Below are 19,270 nucleotides of genomic sequence, written 5' to 3'. Positions count from 1 at the left end.
ACTGTCTGCAGACTTCAGGACTCTACTTTTGTTCTCTGATCCCTGGGCATCTTTATACCCCTAAATCCCACCCTCCCAATCCCATCTCAACCAATCAGAGAGCAGCTTCTGATGGGATTTGTGAGTGACACCCAGCCTGCCTAGACAGGGTGTCACTCTCTGGATTAATGCAAACTGAGCTCCCAAAGCAAAAGTGATAGGATTAAGGGCTTGGTCCCAGCCTGCTCTTGGAACTGTACCTTGAAGCAAAAAGAATTCCCACCTTTATCCCGCACTCCCTCCAGGCATTCCCATGATGCTCCACTGCCCTCGGCCTGTGAAGGATCAAGGAGAGCACCCAGCCCAGCTCTATAGCAAGCACAGAGCCTGCTGGACATTCCGTTTCTGTGTTTATTTCCTTCAGTCCTTAAGTTTTTCCTTCCTTCCTTCCTTCCTTCCTTCCTTCCTTCCTTCCTTCCTTCCTTTCTTCCTTCTATCCTTCCTTCCTTCTTTCCTTCCTTTTCTTTGCTTTCCCTAGCTTCTATTCGATTTCGTCTCCTTTTCTTTTCCATCCTTCTTTCCTCTCTTCCTTCTTTTGTCCTTTGTTCCTTTCTTCCTTTTCCTTCCTGCTGTTTTATCCTTTCTTTTCCTTCCTACTTAGTTCCCTACATGCTTTCAAGCCTTCATATCTTCCTTCTTTGCTACATTTCTTGTTTCCTTCCTTTCCTTTATTTCCCTGTTTCCTTCTTTTTTTTTTTTTTTTTTTTTTTTGGCCAGTCCTGGGCCTTGGACTCAGGGCCTGAGCACTGTCCCTGGCTTCTTCCCGCTCAAGGCTAGCACTCTGCCACTTGAGCCACAGCACAGCTTCTGGCCATTTTCTGTATATGTGGTGCTGGGGAATCGAACCTAGGGCCTCGTGTATCCGAGGCAGGCACTCTTGCCACTAGGCTATATCCCCAGCCCTCCCCGTTTCCTTCTTTCTTTATTCCTTCCTTCCTTCCTTCCTTTCTCTTTCTCCATCCTTCCTTCCTCTCTCCCTTTCTCTCTTTCATTCCAAAAATGGATTTATGACTTAAGTAGTAGAGTGTGGTCATTGCCCACAAAAACTCATGGATGGCACCAAACCCCTGAGTTCCATCCCCAGGGATGATTCAAAGATAAAAATTCAACAATGACCCATTTCCAAAGACAAGAATACCTAGATCAAATGTTGGAGAAAATATGTGTGTGTTGGGAGGAGGGAGTATTAATGTCAAATAAGAAGAGACCTCCCACGAGGGCAAAAGAACAATTTCTTCATCTCCTACATATTTTAGGTTGAGATTCCTCCATAGTTTACACAGTCATTGTTGATATTTGATGTAAATGGCATGAATATGCGGGTAATACTTCAATTGCTCTTCTATAAGAAATATTCACTACCAATCTACCCAGGTACATCAAAAGAATGAAGGCAAGGAAGAAATGAAGGAAAGAAAGAAAGAAGGAAGGAAAAAAGAAAGAAATGAAGAGAAAGAGAGAGAGAGATTGGGTTTGGCAAGGAGGGAGGAAGGGAGGGAGGAAAAGACACAGAGTTGGAATTCCCTGAAGTCTGTGGATGCTATAAATTTGGGCTAGGTGCTCTTTTGGTTTTTGTCTGGGTCAGGGCAATGGAATGTCTGTGCAAATTCTGAAGAGATTAAGGGATAACAGTGGAAAATCTTTTGTGCACTGTATTTTGCATTTCATAGAGAAGCTGGGCAGTCCTGGAGGACTTGGGGGACACCTCAAGCCCTCCACAGGGGGCTCAGGCTTCCCACTACCACCCTGAACATGAAGGACTGGACCGGGAAGCCCTTCTAACGGGCGCCCGTCCGGTCCACTCTATATTCGAGGTTGTCTGGTCCACTCCTACACAGGAACGGGAGAGAGAGAGCCTCAAGACTGTGTGGTCTGCCCTCTCACAGGGGCAGGAGAGAAACAGTCGAACCTGTAAGCCGCGGCTCCCTAAGTCTGTCTGTAAGTGTTGTCTGGTCTATTGTGCCTGTGATTATTTTTGTGTGTTTCTTTCTTGCACTGTGCCTGACTGACAAACGGATGATGGGGAACGTTCCTTCCACTCCCCTGGACTTGACTTTAGCTCACTAGAAAGATGTACAGGTGACAGCCCACAATCAGTCAATCAGTGAGAGTGTCCGCCAAAAAGAAGTCTGGGGGACCCCCACCCAGCCTTCTTAAGCAGAAAATTGTTTGGTGTGCTAAAATGTTTTACTAAGACTAAAAATGTTTTACTAAAACTATCAAGCCCTGGAAAATGAGGCTGGAGAATGCTAAAATCATTTGTTAGAGGTTTTTGTCTTAAAATGTACGGCTGATGCTTATTCAGCACGCTTTAAGATCTTTTGAAAATGTATGTGTGCATGTGTGAGTGTGAACATGTTCAAGACTGCAGTATGATGCAAAACTAAGTTTAAGTTTAAATTCAAATGGTCATCAAGTTTGGGCATTACCAAATGCTTTAAAGGTATTATTGCATTGTTTTAAAGAGGAACTAGAGTTAGAAAAGGATTTCTCAGGGTTCTTTAATTAAAATATAAAAAAATCAGAGCTAAGTGTTAGAAATTTGGATTTAAAAGGATATATATATATATATATATTAAACTAATAGGGATAGAAGTAAACTCTCATTAACTCTATGTATGTAGGAAGAAATGGAAAAATGGGCCAATGTTTCTCACTAATATATTGGAAAGCTGAATGGATAAGTATTTCTAATTGTGATTCTTGCATTAAGGAAAAATTCAAAGGTCTTCATGCCATGCAGTTACTGGGACTGAAGAAAAAAAAAAAAGAGGCTTTTTTGAAACAAGCAGCCCATAGGCAAAGTGCGGCATGTGGTTTCAGAATGCCTGTGAGCTTCAGTTTTTCCAATGCAGATAAAAGCTAAAGTGTGTGTTAGTGTTAAAAAGGTTTTGGAAATCAAGAATACATTTCTAGATACGAAATTTGGAAGTAAAATTGTCCTAAATAATTATTGCAAAGTCAGAAAAGGAGAATTATGGCTACCGAAATGTTTAATTGCCATTCCAGCTTCTTTGTAGGTTTTTTGTAACAGTTTCCAGCAGATCCACAGAGAAGCACAGGTGATTCCTGCAAGTTTGTCAAGATCTAATACTGGCCCTTAATAAGTTCCAGGTAAGAGAGCATGCTTAAAAACTACTTCTGTGTGGACCACCTTGTTGCTTCTAATTGGAGTAAAGTGGCCTCTTGTAAGACTCACTGACCTGAAATCTGTGGTTCGAAGCCAGCCCCGGCAGAAAAAGGTCCCTGTGAAAGACTTCTTTCTAATCAGCCAGCAGAGTGCTGGGAATGGAGTTGTGTGGAGCTCAAAGTGATAGGGTGCTAGTCTTGAGCTGGAGAGCTGGGGGACAGCGCTCAGGCCCTGAGTCCAAGTCCAGTGGAAAGTTACTCCTCCTGGGACAAAAGTGATGGAACATCCAGAGGCAGTAAGCCGCTGCTTGGATGGCAGAGATAGTGTCTGATCCTAGAGTCACCCCTGTTTGTCCTTTCAAAAGTTAATCAAAGCCGGGAAGTCCTAGAGGAATAGTTCATAAGCATGCCTTTCCAATGCCCATGTCTGTCTACTCGGCAGGAACTTGCCTGTCATCTGTGATAGTGGTTAGTAAGGGTAAGTTTGTCAAATGAGAGGATAGATTAAAATCTCAACCCCCTGCATTTACTCAAAGCTCTGAATGGCAGTGAGAATTTTAAGCTGATACATCTGTTTAGGAAAGAAAGCTTGTAGACCTGAGATTGTGTCCTTATTGAGATCTGTTAAAGGCCTGCAAAGGTAACTTTTTAGGTCATCAGAGATCAGTTCCCCAGCCAGTCAGGAAAATGCTTTTACAAACTAGAATGTTAAAAGGCACAAATTTGTAAACCTGAAGTCACCCATCTGGGCTTCATATTAAAAAGAGAGCATGCGTTGGCTGTCAGATGCACGTAGACTGTGCTGAAAATCCCTGTGCCTAAATCAGCCAGACAAGTCAGAGTTCCTGGGAACAGACATTAGTAGACCCAGGGCCACGAGCTTTGCCTCCTGTGCTTCAGTATTCCCAAGAAGGCTTGGAGTGGATAAAGAAAATTCCCGTGGCCCACAAAACCCCTGGACAGAGAAGGAAACAATGACTGGTGGAAAACTTGTGAAGGGGAACTTATCCTGCCACAGGGCTGGGTAAGGGGATCCTTAAGAGAATCCATTGAGCTTCTTACATGGGAACCCGAAAAATGCAGGACTTGCTACGACACTCCAAAGTGGAAATTAGACAAGGAGAGCAACTTATTGAAGATATTGTTAAAAATTGCAAGGCCTGTCAGCTTACCAATGCCCCCAATCAACAAGTTACTAAAGGAGCTCGTCTCTGTGGGAATAGGCCAGGCATGTATTGGGAAGTAGATTTCACAGAAATTACACACATTTGCTAGTTTTTGTAGACACCTTTTCAGGATGGTTTGAAGCCTATCCAACAAAGCATGAGACTGCAAATGTAGTGGCTAAGAAGATCCTGGAAGAAATCCTACCCAGGTATGGCTTCCCATCCACCATTGGGTTGGACAATGGACCGGCCTTCATCTCAAAAGTAAGTCAGGGAATAGCCACTGCACTGGGGATGGATTGGAAATTGCATTGTGCTTATAGACCCCAGAGTTCAGGACAGATAGATTGAATCGGACTCTAAAAGAGACCCTAACTAAATTGGCCTTAGAGACTAGTGCAGACTGGGTGTCACTCCTTCCTTTTGCTCTGCTTAGAGTAAGAAATTCTCCCTATCAACTTGGCCTTACTCCTTTTGAAATAAGCCTTCAGGCTGAATTGCTTGCTGATTTGGATGATGCTGAATTTTTGTGTAAACTCGATTATTTGCAGCTTGTGCACAAGAATATGTGACCCCAACTTAAGGCTTTATATGATTCTGCTTCTGTCCCTACCCCACCCCCCCATTTAATCAGACCAGGGGACTGGGAGTTCATTTGAAGGCATCACTCCAAATCCTTAGAACCACGGTGGAAGGGACCCTAGACGGCATCGCCACTTGGGTTCATTGCTTCCACGCCAGGCCAGCTGACCCCTTTGCCCTGGACGACAACTACCGTGGTGGAACATGGGTGGTCTCCAAGCACCCGACTCAGCCGCTTCACCTTCGCCTCAAGAAAAGAAAGTTAGACTTAATATTGTTATAATTTTCTTTTTGCCTTCTTTCCTTTCTACCCTGGCTAATGTTGACGCTAACCCTCACCAGCCTTTCCAATTATTTTGGCAGCTTACTCCAAAGTGGGGTGACCTCCTTATTTTAGCAACTAAGGAAGCCCCCTTAAGAACCTGGTGGCCAGACTTACTATGTGATCTGGCCACAAGCAATTGGGATGTGTCAGATCACTTGGACCCAAACCTGAATAAGTGACTTCCCAAGTATGATGAGCAGGAGTCCTGTCCAGTTTGATGTGTGCAGTCCCTTGGTAAAATAGACTAAGGTCATAGGTTTCTGGCTAGGTAAGGTCAATGCCCCTGAGTCAGCCTGAAGAAGTTACAGAAGATGGATGATCTTCACCCATCTGCCTCCCCTTTAAAATCGAGGGGCCAGAGTTATTTTTGGTAACTACTTTGGGCCCTACTGGCCAATGCCTTACCTCTATATCATCCTCTAGACATGCAAGCCATTGAAATGGACAGAATGGAGCCATGATTGGCTCCCAAGGTACCAAAAAGAAAAAGGTGGAAATTAAGTGCCAGACTTTGAAGTCAGGCCCCATTTTACCACGTGAACCTGAGATAAGCAGGCCCTGTGAGCAGACCCAGGACAAGCCCATTAGGGCCCAGTAGGTCTAGAACTCTAACCGCTGGGAATGCTTAACTCTGACCACCCCTAGAATCGAACCCTGAGCCAATCAGATTTGTGCCTGTGTCCTAATCTTGCTTGCTTGACCACCTGATTGTTGTAACTTTGTTTTTTGCCTTTATAAGCCCTGTGTAATCACAGCTCGAGGCTCCCTCCTAACCTCCGCTGTGTTGATGGGTAGGACGAGGCCCGAGTTGCAGCTCGCTTGAATAAAGCCTTGCCTTGCTTTTGCATTTCGGAATGTCTGAGTCTTGGTGGTCTTCTTGGTGGTGGTCTTACGACTTGGCACAACAGTTGGAGCCCCTGATCCTATCATTTTGTGTTGGAAGCAAGTTGGAATGAATCTGGAGAGTGATACCCTGTCTAGGAGAGTGACACCCTGTGTAGGCATGTTGGGTGTGGCTCTCTTTGTCGACTTGTTTTGTCTCTCTACCTATCTTGATCTGTCCCTGCATCTCTGTCAGTCTGTCATGTCCTCTCTCTGTGACTGTGTCTCTGTCACTCTGTCTCTCTATCCGTTTCTCTCTCATCATTTTCCTGGCAAGGATTTCAGCCAATGCATTTATATAGTTCCCCCTTCCCCCAAATAGAAATTTGTCTTTCAGTAGTTTTATCTGGTCCTCTTTCCTGCTGGTTGGTAGACAGCTGACTCTACTAGAGAAACTGATTTTTGTTCACACATTCCAATTTCATGTATTGAATTAAAGCCGAAATGAGCAAGGTCTTCAATTTTATTGGCTTAGCTTGTGAGTTGGCATTTCCCTCTTCTGCTGTGAGGGAGGAATTCCAGGGCTAGAATTAGTGGTTAATGTGGTAGGAAGTGAACAAAACATTCTAGAAGGTTTTTTGCAGCCTTAGATGGTCAGAATTATCCAAGTTTCTCCATCAGATTATAATTGGGTGAGGTGGAGTACTTCTTACGTGTGGACATTATGAGCAGCAGTGACTTTGGCAGGCATTGAGGTCTGCACTATCTTGGTGTCAGGATTTTCCCTCTTTGCTGAGTCGGAAGTACATATCCCAGAATTCCCTTGTTAAAAATGACTTCCAGCTCCATGGGACTGGGATGGTAGAACAGACATAGGAGCAACTAGGCTCTGAAGGAACAGGTCACCAGGGCCAGTGTAGCTTATATCAGGTCTCCTGGCTCTACTGGAGTGCAGTAAAGATAGAGAGCTGATCCAAAACTTTGGCAATGTTACAGGATATAAAATAAACCCTAAAAATCAACGGCCTTACTCTATGCTAACAATTCATGTGCAAAGTTCACTGCCTTTCCTAACTAAAGGCAGTTGGGAGATGAACTGGCAGCCTTCTTCCTGTGAGGTGACGGGTCTTCTATTCCCCCTCTGTGATTTCTTGAGGCTGTCTTGATAATATCATGCTGCTACCCATCAGGTACCTGAACACCCTGCTGGGCTGGATTTAGCCCAAGAAGAGAGAACTTACCAGTGTTCTGTGTCAATATGTGTACACCTAGCCCTTCACCTAGGACTTATGACAAAAGACACTAAGCAGAGGGAATAAGATTGAATGCATATTAAATAGAAGGATTTTGGTTTCTTTGAGAATTCATTTTGGGCATTTAATCTTTCAGTATCTTAATTGTTAAGTATATTTCCAATTTAAGGACCTTGTCTTATGTACATCTAGTAAAAAAAAACACAAAACCCTCCTATTCCATGGGCTTTCCATTTGTCTTGCTAAGTATGTGTGTTACTATGCAGATACTCTTCAGGTATCTGCAGTGTCATTGATGGAATATCTTTGATCAAGTCTGCAGTCTATACTTTTGTTCTGGATCTTAAGACATTTTGTCTGGTACCTTGGAGCCCTAGTGTTTCTTCTACACATTTCTGTATTATTTTTGTACACTTTGCCTAACACTGAAGTTTGTAATTGATTTGGAATTGATTCTGGTACAGGGTGATATATATCATCTTTTGCCTGTGTATAGACAATTATGCCATTACCATTTATTGAAGAGGCTATGTTTCTCCTATCCTGTGCTTTTGGCTGCCTGGTTATTAGTAGGCTATAGGTCTGGAAGTTCAATTTGGGTCTTCTATTCAACTGTTGCACTGGTCTTCATGCATATTCTTATGCAGTATACTATTGACTTTGTACCATGACTTTGTAATAGAGATTAAGTTTGATATTGATATTCGTCCAGTACTGTCCTTCCTGCATAGAATTCTTTTGCTCTTAACAGAAGCAAAGACAATAACTACCTGATCATCTCAATTGATGTAGACAATTTATTTGACTAGATTGAACACTCTATGAAAGAAGCTGTGGAGAAGGTTGAAATCTAAGGATCATTCCTCAATATAATAAAGGTTGTATAGGACAAATATACAACCAGCATTATACTTAATGGTACAAAGTTGAAATCATTTTCTCTAAAGTTGAAATGTTTTTGTAGAATATATGACACATTGATGAAATTCTAAAACCATATAGAAAAATCAGAGAGGATGAAAGGAAAAGAAAGAAAGAGGGAGGACATGGAAACAGAACATATTGAATAATATTGCAAAGCTAATGTAAGAGTAGAAATATACAATTCCTAAACAAAGTACACTCCAACAATCATATGAAAACATAGAACTTCATTATAAGGAAAATATTAAAGAACTGCATTGAGAAGTAAGCAGCATTGTGATGTGCAGGCAGGATGGTAATGTACATTAAAATTTAGAAAAATATCCATATTCCTAGGAGATATCTGGTAATCAAGGTTTAAAGGCAACCTGGGCAGGAAAGTCCATGAGAATATTATCTCAGTTTAACTATGAAAGACACAAATGGAAAGCTGTGGCTTGGGCGGTAAAATACAAGCATTGAGAAAAAAATCCAGGGATAGTAAGTAGACTTTAATTTCAAGCCCAAAGTCTGGCACCAGAAAAGAAATTGTAGGCAAATGATTTTAAAAGCAAAAACAGAAAAGAAGATGAGGGCTGGAAATATGGCCTAGTGGCAAGAGAGCTTGACTTGTATACATGAAGCCCTGGGTTCAATTTCCCAGCACCACATATGTGGAAAACTGCCAGAAGTGGCACTGTGGCTCAAGTGGCAGAGTGCTAGCCTTGAGCAAAAGGAAGCCAGGGACAGTGATCAGGCCCTGAATCCAAGGCCCAGGACTGGCAAAAAAAAAAAAAAAAAAAAAAAGATGACATTGAAAATGCACTGGTGGAGATTATGGGTTAAGTGCAGAGTAAACAGAAAGAACCAAATATATAAAGAATAAAATTTAAACTTACATGTCTCTGGGTTAAATTTGTAATGGTAACCATACTAGAGAAATGAGGAAGATTCACTCATTCACTGAAGCGATTCCAGCAATCTTAACTAATATCTGATGGAAATAAAGGAATATAGCTAATCAAGCATGGAAGTTTCTTCTTAAGAAGACTTATTTCTCCCAGTATGTGTTTTGTCTCTGAAGCCATGCAGACAATTTCTATCTGACCTTATCAAGATGATGTAGCACTTGGGGACAAAGATGCAGCCCAGGAGCCCTGCACTGGAGGCCAAGATGGAGAAGACCTCCACAGCCACCATGGCCTTTCCCTTGGCACTGTGGTAGACAGGCAGGAAGGTGAACCACACACTGCAGAACACCAGCATGCTGAAGGTCAGGAACTTGGCTTCACTGAAGGTGTCAGGCAGGTTCCTGGCCAGGGAAGCCACAGTGAAGCTGGACAGGGCCAGGGAGCCCAGGTATCCCAAGACACCATAGAAGGCTGTGAGGGAGCCCTTGTTACACAGGAGGATGAGGTGGGCATGTGCAGAGTGTGTGTCTGTATCAATGAATGAAGGAGAGGTTCCCAGCCAGATTCCACAGAGAGTCATCTGGATCAGGGTGCAGATGGGAATGATGAAGTTAGTGGCCTCTGACACCAGCAGCCACCTCATCCTTCTCCTTGGAGAAGTGACGTTGAAGGCCAGTACCACACTGACAGTTTTGGCCAAGACAGCAGAAACAGCGACAGTGAATACAACCCCAAATGTGGTTTGCTGTAGAATGCACGTGACTGTGTTGGGATGGCCAATAGAGAGCAAGGAACAGAGGAAACAGAAGATGAGGGAGAGTAGCAGGATGTAGCTGAGAGCCTGGTTATTTGCCTTGACAATGGGGGTGTTGTGATGTTTCACAAAGACCCCAAGAATGGCTGCTGTGAGTGTCGATAAACCAAGAGCCATGCAGGCCAAGGCCACCCCAAGGGCTCCTCATAAGTCAGGAAGCTTGCAGCTCTTAGGAGGCACTGGTTTCTCTGTGTGTTGGCATACTGGTGATCTGGACACTTCACACACTGTTCCACGTCTTGTGAGAAGTAAAATATCCATTAGTGCATTTCCAGTACGTAAAAAGAAATTAGGAAATCCCTATATAGAGTTAATTGTTACATATCAGTACTTGCTAGCAAGAAGTAAATATTACCAGACATGTTAAATATTACTTCTGTGTCTTTACCATGTTCTCACACTCCTGCCCACGTTCTCTTTTTTCAGTCTGATTGGAACATTTTTTGTTGTAGTGAATATGACAGATGTTATTTCTTGCCATTTTAATGTCTTTACAATTGTTCTCAGTGCCTTCTCATGCTGCCATAATAATCCTGAGCCTGATTTGACAACTGAAATACCTCATTCACAATCATGGATAGTAAAGCTTGTACTTCCATAGATGTCTCTTTGAAATGTAAATAAAAGTACTGTGACCTTTCCTTAATGTTTTTTATTTGTCTCTCCCATGCCTCTGTACAGTGGTGGAGAACAGAAAATGAAATCACTATGTGAAGCTATAAAATCATGCTATGCCAAACACTTGTTACTCCTTTTGAACTCAAACACACCACTTCGCACTTGCTCTTTTTTCATGTACAGTTTCTTGCCCAAGGAAATAGAGATGTACAAGTTGATGTTTTCATCGCATTTTAAAGTTACTTTTGAGAAACACGAAGACCTCGTATTGAACAAGGTTTTGTATTTCTTATGATAGCAATTAAACTTACATGACTGAGAAGTTGAATAGAAATGCATATAAGAATAAACAAATTAAAGGAGGAAAAAAATAAATGCATACAAGAGAGAAGAAAAACATTAATCCTATTGGTAATTCAGAGCCCATGCTTATCTGTTTTTTCAAGAAGCTTTATCATCCTTGTTGCAATTAAATTGCTAAGCGAACGACACACAAAGTTGATTCTGCAATCGTAACCCACGATTTTTTCATTGCTTGCATATATTGGGGCACTCCAAGAGAGATTATGAATTTCTCCCTCAGCCACGAATTTACCTGTCTCATTGGCAATGTCATCTTCTGAGCAAGGGATGCAGTCAAAGCAACAGGCAGCCTTTCCCTCCTGTGGGGATTTCCTGACTCCAGGACCCCAACTCTCATTGCAGACAGAGTGAGGAGGCTGAGGGAAATCTGATAGGAATCAGTAACTGTCCGGACTTTGACCTACATTCCCAGTCATTCATTATTTTAAAGAATTGGATTATTAAGCACAGTATTTTGATGCACATAAATCCAGTCAGTTATTTGAATGCTGTTATAGATTGCTTATCACGTGATCCCAAGTGGCTTATGAGCTCTAGTCTGTTGATCCACAGAGAAGTGTGAAACCTTCAAAAGATTAGAGATTAATGGAGAGAAGGTAAATGTTATTCACCAGCACTATGGAGTTTCCTTGAATTGATGTTCACTAATATTCATCTGTGAAATTGTGAAGAGCAAGGAGGAATAATCCTCTTTGAGGTTGTAAAATTATGCTGTAAATAATGCCAAGACTTCCCTTTTTGTAGGGTTATGTGGACCCCATACCCACTATATTTTCTTCTTACCTTTCCAGTAGCCACGATGTGATCATCCTGTCACACAAACTCTTTAAATGATTCTCACACTTTGATGAGAGATAGGCCTAAGTAGTAAGCCCACTAACAAATGAACGAAATGCAACAGAAGGCAACAAAATAAAGCCTTCAGACATACAATTTCTGTGGTACTTTGTTAGTGTTAGAACCTCCTAAGAAATACTCAATTTATATTTTAGGCCAAAATTCCAAATGAACATTAGGGACTATTAATCTCTTTTTAAAAAATTTTTGATACTTATCCTACAGCTTCAAAACAGGATGTGTGCCCTGTGTTAGGGCTTGAGCCACATCAAAACCCAAGCTTTTAGGTAGTCCCTTGATATAAGATTCTCACTGATTTTCCTGTCAGGTCAGGCTTTAAACTGACTTATACAATCTTAGATCTGAGGATGTCAGTCTCCCAAGGACAATGGATTACAGGCATGAGCTGGAGTGTCGGGACCCCTTTCACCCTTGAGCACTTTCGCCCCATGCCGCTGGGCGGAAAGCTGGAGTGCAGCCCAATGTGCAAACCTTGGTGGTGCGTAGTCCCGAGACGCCCCTCTTCCCCTCACATACTTAAAGAATGACATGGGAGTCACATGGGCATTTCGGAGTAAGCTTCTGGAACTCCTGTTTAATAAAGGCAAGGGCAAATATATTTATAGCAGTAATGACGGTGGGAAGGGGAGGGACCTGGAGTCGCTAGCTCAGATTAGCCTGTCGCTAATCTGAGCTGTCCATCACAGTAATGTCACGGAGCTTCCCCCAGAGGCGGAGATCACAGCCCAAAGAACCATCCCCTTGAGCTCGACTGGGCGCCCTTGTGATATCCACAAGTGGCCGAGGCAGAAGGCGGGGCTGGTTTGCTACCTCTTCTGGTTCTGTTCCCGGATGGGGGTAGGAGTGGATAACAGCCAGGCAGCCCCAGGGCGGGAGAAGAGGCAGGCCTCTTGGGACTGCCCCTTAAAGTTATAGCCAGAGCCCAACATCTCCCTCTTTTGTTTTTTAAAATAGCAGTGGGTGCTGTAAACATAAGGTGCATGTAGACATGAGGCAAATGTTGACATAAGATATATGTGGGGCTTCTTCCACAAAAAAGGGGGTAAGTGAAGGAGCCACCCATTTGGCTCAGTCTGGAGAAACTGGAGTTCTCATCCATTTTTGCGTCACTCAAGACAGTATAGACAGCATTCCCCTCTTCTGGCGGTGAGGTAGAAGCAGGTTCAAGCTTTGGAGAATCTGATGGTCCACAGCAGCCAAGGCGCTGGTAACTTAACACATGTGGTTAGTAAAACATTTTATCATAAGCATTGAGGCAAGGTGTCAAAAACCTCAACTCCTATTTCCCTCCAACTAGAACCCCTAAGTTTAGCAGCAGGGGAGAGACAAAAGGGAAACAACAAAGTAATAATACTCCATTCCAACTTTTTGTAAGGCTGCAGGCAATATTGCCACAGCAAAACTTTACGCCAGAAAGACGTCAAGCTGAGTCCAGGAAGCAAACGGGGAAGGGGAGCTGGCTGCCTCTGGAGTTGTCTAACGCTGATGCATGCAGACAGGCTTCCCATATTCCCATGGAAGAGCAGAAGAAATCCAACACAGTCCTTGTTTTCCTAGAGAGAACAAGAAAAAGACATTTCTCCAGAGCGAGTGCTCTGGACTTGGTTTCCCAATCGGGAAAGGCACATACAAAGCTCCTTCCCTCACTGATTTGTGAATATTTAAATTTTTTTTGGTAAATTTAAGATATCTATTGTAAGCATAGCTGTCCTTAACTGGTCATGGGGGCCGTTCCACCCCCCCCCCCCACACTTTTTGTTTTTACAAAAGACACAGGAGGGCACCAGACTGGGAGTATGAGCAAAGGTCATTTCTTCTGGAACTACTTCCTGCTGAAAGGGGGCGAAGTAGTCAGGGGCCCCTGATTTTCCTGGTAGCATCCAGTTTGGTTGGTAAAAGTCCTCATCATTACTATGAGAATGATTATTAGGGTCAGAGGGTGTCATGGCCTCCTCTGGCCAGCTCCAGTAGCTTGGGCACATCGGGAAGCTCCTAGGGCTGGGGCCTCCAGGTCCAGGTCTGCATTGGGCACAGCAGTGTAGAAGGATAATGACCTTGAACTACAAGTTCCCAGGTGGTGACCTCAGTGAGGATGTTATTCTGTTAAAAGAGACTTTTGAAAAGGTCAGGCAAAAGGCTGACAAGTGCACGGGGCTAGTTAACATGACTGGCATAGGAGAACATAACCTGGGTATAAGCCAGAAAAGTTCCATTCAGAACATGAAACCAATTGTGGCCAATTACAAAGAAGGAGGGATAGCTGAAGGAAGTGTTTAGGGATAGTGGTACGGTTTGGAGTAGTCATTTAGAGGCATATATATATATATATATGTGTGTATGTATGTATGTTTGTATATATGTATGTATGTATGTATGTATGTATGTATGTATATATATGTATGTATGTATGTATGTATGTGTGTATATATATATATATATAAATATACAACTGGCAAGAAAAGGAAAACAGACAGGTATGGGCATTGGGTAATGCTAATGACCCAAAGACCAAGGCTGAAATCAGGAAAGCAAATCCTTTTGCAATAGCCTCAAAAAACATAAAATACCTAGGAATAACCTTAACCAAAGAAGTGAAAGACCTCTTTGATGAGAACTTTAAAAGCTTGAAAAACGAAATTAAGTGAGAATTAAGGAAATGGAAAAACCTCCCATGCTCCTGGATTGGGAGGATTAATATAATCAAAATGGCAATATTGTCAAAGGATATCTACAAATACAACACAATACCCATTAATATCCCAACACCATTTTCTTAATTAAATAGAGGAAGTAATTCAGAAATTCATATGGAACAATAAAAGACCTAGAATAGCAAAAACAATCCTAAGCAGAAAGAACAGTGCTGGAGGAATTACAATACCCAACTTCAAGCTGTATTATAAAGCTATAGTAATAAAAACAGCTTGGTGTTGGCACCGGAACAGGCCTGAAGACCAATGGAACAGAATTGAAGACCCAGAAATGAATCCACAGAACTACGCCTACTTAATCTTTGATAAAGGAGCTAAAACAATAGCTTGGAAGAAAGATAGCCTCTTTAACAAATGGTGCTGGCAAAGGAAGGAGTAGGAGAAACACTTGGGCTCCTTGGTGCAGGACGGAACTTCCTTAACAAAGACCTGGAGATGCTACAAAATAAAGAAAGGTTGGACAAATGGGACTGCATCAAACTGTAGAGCGTCTGCACGGCAAAGGATATAGCTCTAAATATAAACAGAAAGCACACAGACTGGGAGAAGATCTTTACATTCATCGGACAAAGGCCTCATATCTAAAATATATGCAGAACTAAAAAAATTACCTTCTTCCAGAACAAAATGGCAAAGAACCAATAGCCCCCTCATCAAGTGGGCTAAAGATTTAAAAAGAGACTTCTCTGATGAGGAAATGAGAATGGCCAAGAGACATATGAAAAGTGCTCTACATCACTGGCCATAAAAGAAATGCAAACCAAAACAACATTGAGATTCCATCTCACCCCAGTAAGAATGTCCTATATCAAGAAAACTAACAATAACAATTGTTGGAGGGGATGTGGCCAAAAGGGAACCCTACTTCATTGTTGGTGGGAATGTGAACTGGTTCAGCCACTCTGGCTGAAGAAGCCTCAGAAGGCTAAATATAGAACTCCCCTATGACACAGCAGCCCCACTTTTGGGTATCTATCCAAAAGACCACAAACAAAGTCACACTAAAGCCACCAGCACAAAAATGTTCATCGCGGCACAATTTGTCATAGCTAGAATCTGGAACCAACCCAGATGCCCCTCAATAGACAAGTGGATCAGGAAAATGTGGTACATATACACAATTGAATTTTATGCCTCTATCAGAAAGAATGGCATTGCCCCATTTGTAAGGAAATGAAAGGTCTTGGAAAAAATTACACTAAGTGAAGCGAGCCAGACCCAAAGAACATGGAGTCTATGGTCTCCCTTATTGAGAATAATTAGTACAGGTTTAGGCAAGTCACAGCAGAGGATCACAAGAGCCCAATAGCTCTACCCTTATGAACACATAAAATGATGCTAAGTGAAATGAACTCCGTGTTATGGAAACGATTGTTATATCACAGTTGTAACTACTTACAATGTCCCATGTGTATCTGTAGCTTCTATTATTGATGATGTTCTTGTATCACCTTCCTGTGGTTGTACCTACACTGTCTTTGTAATCTTATTTGAGTATGTTGGAAACTGTGTATACTGGTATTAGAAGTAGGAAATTGAAAGGGAATACCAAAATTGAGAGACACAGGATAAAAAAAAAAAAAGACAAACAACTACAAAAGCAATACTTGCAAAACTGTTTGGCGTAAGTGAACTGAACACCTCATGGGGGGAAAGGGAAAGGGGGAGGAGGGTGGGGGGTATGAGGGACAAGGTAACAAACAGTACAAGAAATGTATCCAATGCCTAACGTATGAAACTGTAACCTCTCTGTACATCAGTTTGATAATAAAAATTTGAAGAAAAAAAAAGAAATAGTGGAAGCCTATTTACCCTAGCAAGGGTCAAGTGTAAACACAGAGGCAAATATAAACACAGTGGCAAATGTGAACACAAGGCAAATGTGAACACAAGGCAATTGTAAACACAAGGATCTTGGGGGTCTCTCCCACAAGGGGGAGAAGGTGAGGGAGCCCCCCATTTAGCTTAGTCCAGGGAAAATTGGAGTTTAGTCTTTTTCAGAGCTGCTCAGGTTAGCACAGGCAGTGTCCCCCTTCTCTGGAGGTGAGATAGAAGCTGGTCCAGGCCCTGGCGATTCTGGAGGTCCATGGCAGCCAAGGTCCTAGCAACTTAACACATCATTAGTGGACAGTTTATCATAAATATTGAAGCAAGGTGCCAAGACCCTTAACGCCTATTCCCCCACAATGGGGACCCCTAAGGTCAGCAACAGGGTAAAGGCAAAAAGGAAATAACAGTGCAAACTCCATTCCAGTTCTTTTGCAAAGCTGTAGGTGATACATTGCCACAGAGAACATTGCGCCATGAAAGACATTGAGGTAGAGTCCAAGAAGCAAGCAGGGCCAGGCACTGGAAGGGAGGTTGGCTGTCTCTGCTGTTGTCCACTGCTGATACACGCAGGCATGTTTCCCGTATTTCCAGGGAAGAGCAGAAAGACATCCACCACGGTCTTTTTTTTTCCTAGAGAGAATGAGGAGAAGGCATACCTCAAGAGAGTGCTCTTGGGTAATTATTCTGGTGAAGAATATTTTAGGTCTCTAGCAGGTACCCAAATTGGGCTTGGTTCCCTAATCGTGAAAACACATCCGAAGCCCCTTCCCACACTAATTAGTGGGTCAGGACCGCGTCATGATCCCAGTAAGGGGGTCCTTCCATTGGACTTCCACCTTTAAATAAGGTGTCTGATTTGACCAACGCCTCTGAAAAGCCGACAGAGGTTGGTCTTTGGAGAAATTTAAAGTATTTAATGTAAGTATGGCTGTTCTTAACTGGTCATGGGGACTGCCTCCCCCTTGTGTTTTATTAATTGGTCCTTTAGGGTCTTGTTATGCCTCTCGATTATGGCTTGACCCCTCGGATTGTACGGTATTTCAGTGGTGTGTTTAATATTCCACATTTGAAAAAATTTTTGTAATGATTTGTTTATAAAGCAAGGCCCTTTGTCTGTCTTTATCTGTTGGGGTAGCCTCAGGATGGCAAAACATTGTAGAAAATGGCTTTCAGCATGCCGGGCACTTTCACCTGGATGGGCAAGTTTAATGTATGAGGACACTAGGTTGGTAACAAATTAACTACATAGAAACTGTCAGAAAACAGGTTCATCGGCTGCTGAACATGGGTTAGTGCCAGGGCAACTGCGTACAGTTCCTTAAACTGTGCAGACCCTGTAAATGGCTCAAAGTAGTGGGTGCTTTCTTTCCTATTGGCAAGGGAGGGGGTGAAGTATACCACTGCACAGACCCTACTTTTCCTCCATCAGTAAAAACAGTTACTGTTTTAATAAGAGGTTTGGTAGAGAAAACTATGGGGGGAATCCACTGTAACCTCTAAAATAAGGTTACCCATCTTGAAGTGCCATAATGGCAATCCAACTTCACCATGAAACCCTCTAAGGCACTAGATACCGGTTATGGTTTCTTTTAACCCACTCTAAATCTGACAGCCGGTAGGGAATAACTAGCACACCAGGATCCCACCCATAATGTCTCAGGGAAATATCCCTGCCCTTAATTACCAGGTCAGCTAGCTGGTCTAGCTGGGAGTAAACCCTGGGAGCCCCTCCTACTGATGCATGCACCCATTGGAGAGGCTTGCCCGCCTGAGTAATGGCGGCTGAGGGAAGCTCTGAGCTGGGAAGGATCCAGAGACAAAGGGGGCATTCGGACCAATAATGAGCCAATTGTTCCATATTTAAGGATATCTGAATTTTTTGAAATATTACTTGATGTGATGGAATTATTGTAATAACATCAGTGGGGGCTTTATCCTTTAGAGAGTCAAAAAGCAGAAGCAGATCCTCTGTAGGCAGGTGAAGCCAAGGGCTTAACCAGTTAATCTCACCTAACAGTTTTTGTAACTCCTCCAAAGTATAGGTGCCATTAAATCAAGTCATATCATATTATTTAACCTTACCGGCAGGTGTTAGAGAGCACAAATGAATAACAATCAAGAGATCAAAGGGTCAGGAAAATGTTCAGCTTCTTCCATCCCGAATCAACTGGGTTGCCTGGAAATTTCTATACAGACTGGTTAAAGATATTAGTTTGGGAGCAGACTGTGGAGGCAGCTTCCTGTAGCCACAGAACACCACAGTCCACGCAGCTAACACACATGTCGACCTGGATCCTATAAAGCAGATATTAATCCTGGGTAAGGAAAATCGAGGTTTGTAGCCACATTTGAACATTCGTTCCACAATGACTCTGGTCCCTTGATCCTATAAAGTTTATAAGCGCACAGGAGAGAAAACTGGAGAAGTAAAGTCTTTTTTGGCTTGGAGTCTGGCAATAAGAGTCAGCATTGCCTCCAGGCTGTTTACTGTGATCCCACCCACAGGCTGCAAAGACTCTCTCCCTGGTCTGTGCAAGATGGTGGGAAGCCTTGGACTCTGGTGGAGGAGGGGTGATGAGGCGGCAGAAGCCACCCCACCCCCACCTTTCTCGTCCACCACACATCCCGGGGCTGAGGCGCTTGGTCGGGGATCTGGGGGATCAGGCCAAGGCTTGTCTATGGGCTCATGGGAGTGAGGTGTTGAGCTCCTCTCCTCCTGGGCAGAGGGAAGGCTGTTTCCCTCCCAAGTAGCCAGGCTGAAAAGGCCGCCAGCCACCAGCATGGGTGCGGCATGCATCAAGGCCTCCTGGAGACTTTTGGCCTGGGAGTCTGAAATGTCTAGTCCTATGGTCTGCGTGAAATGCAGCACCCAGAGTGCCAGATCACCATGCTGATTTTGAGATTGCCCCATCTTTTCCGGGGATACCCTTACCTCTCGGAACTCGC

This window comes from Perognathus longimembris, chromosome 26, assembly GCF_023159225.1.
Source record: "Perognathus longimembris pacificus isolate PPM17 chromosome 26, ASM2315922v1, whole genome shotgun sequence".
NCBI classification, from domain to species: domain Eukaryota; kingdom Metazoa; phylum Chordata; class Mammalia; order Rodentia; family Heteromyidae; genus Perognathus; species Perognathus longimembris.
Note: the sequence above shows the minus strand (reverse complement) of the source record.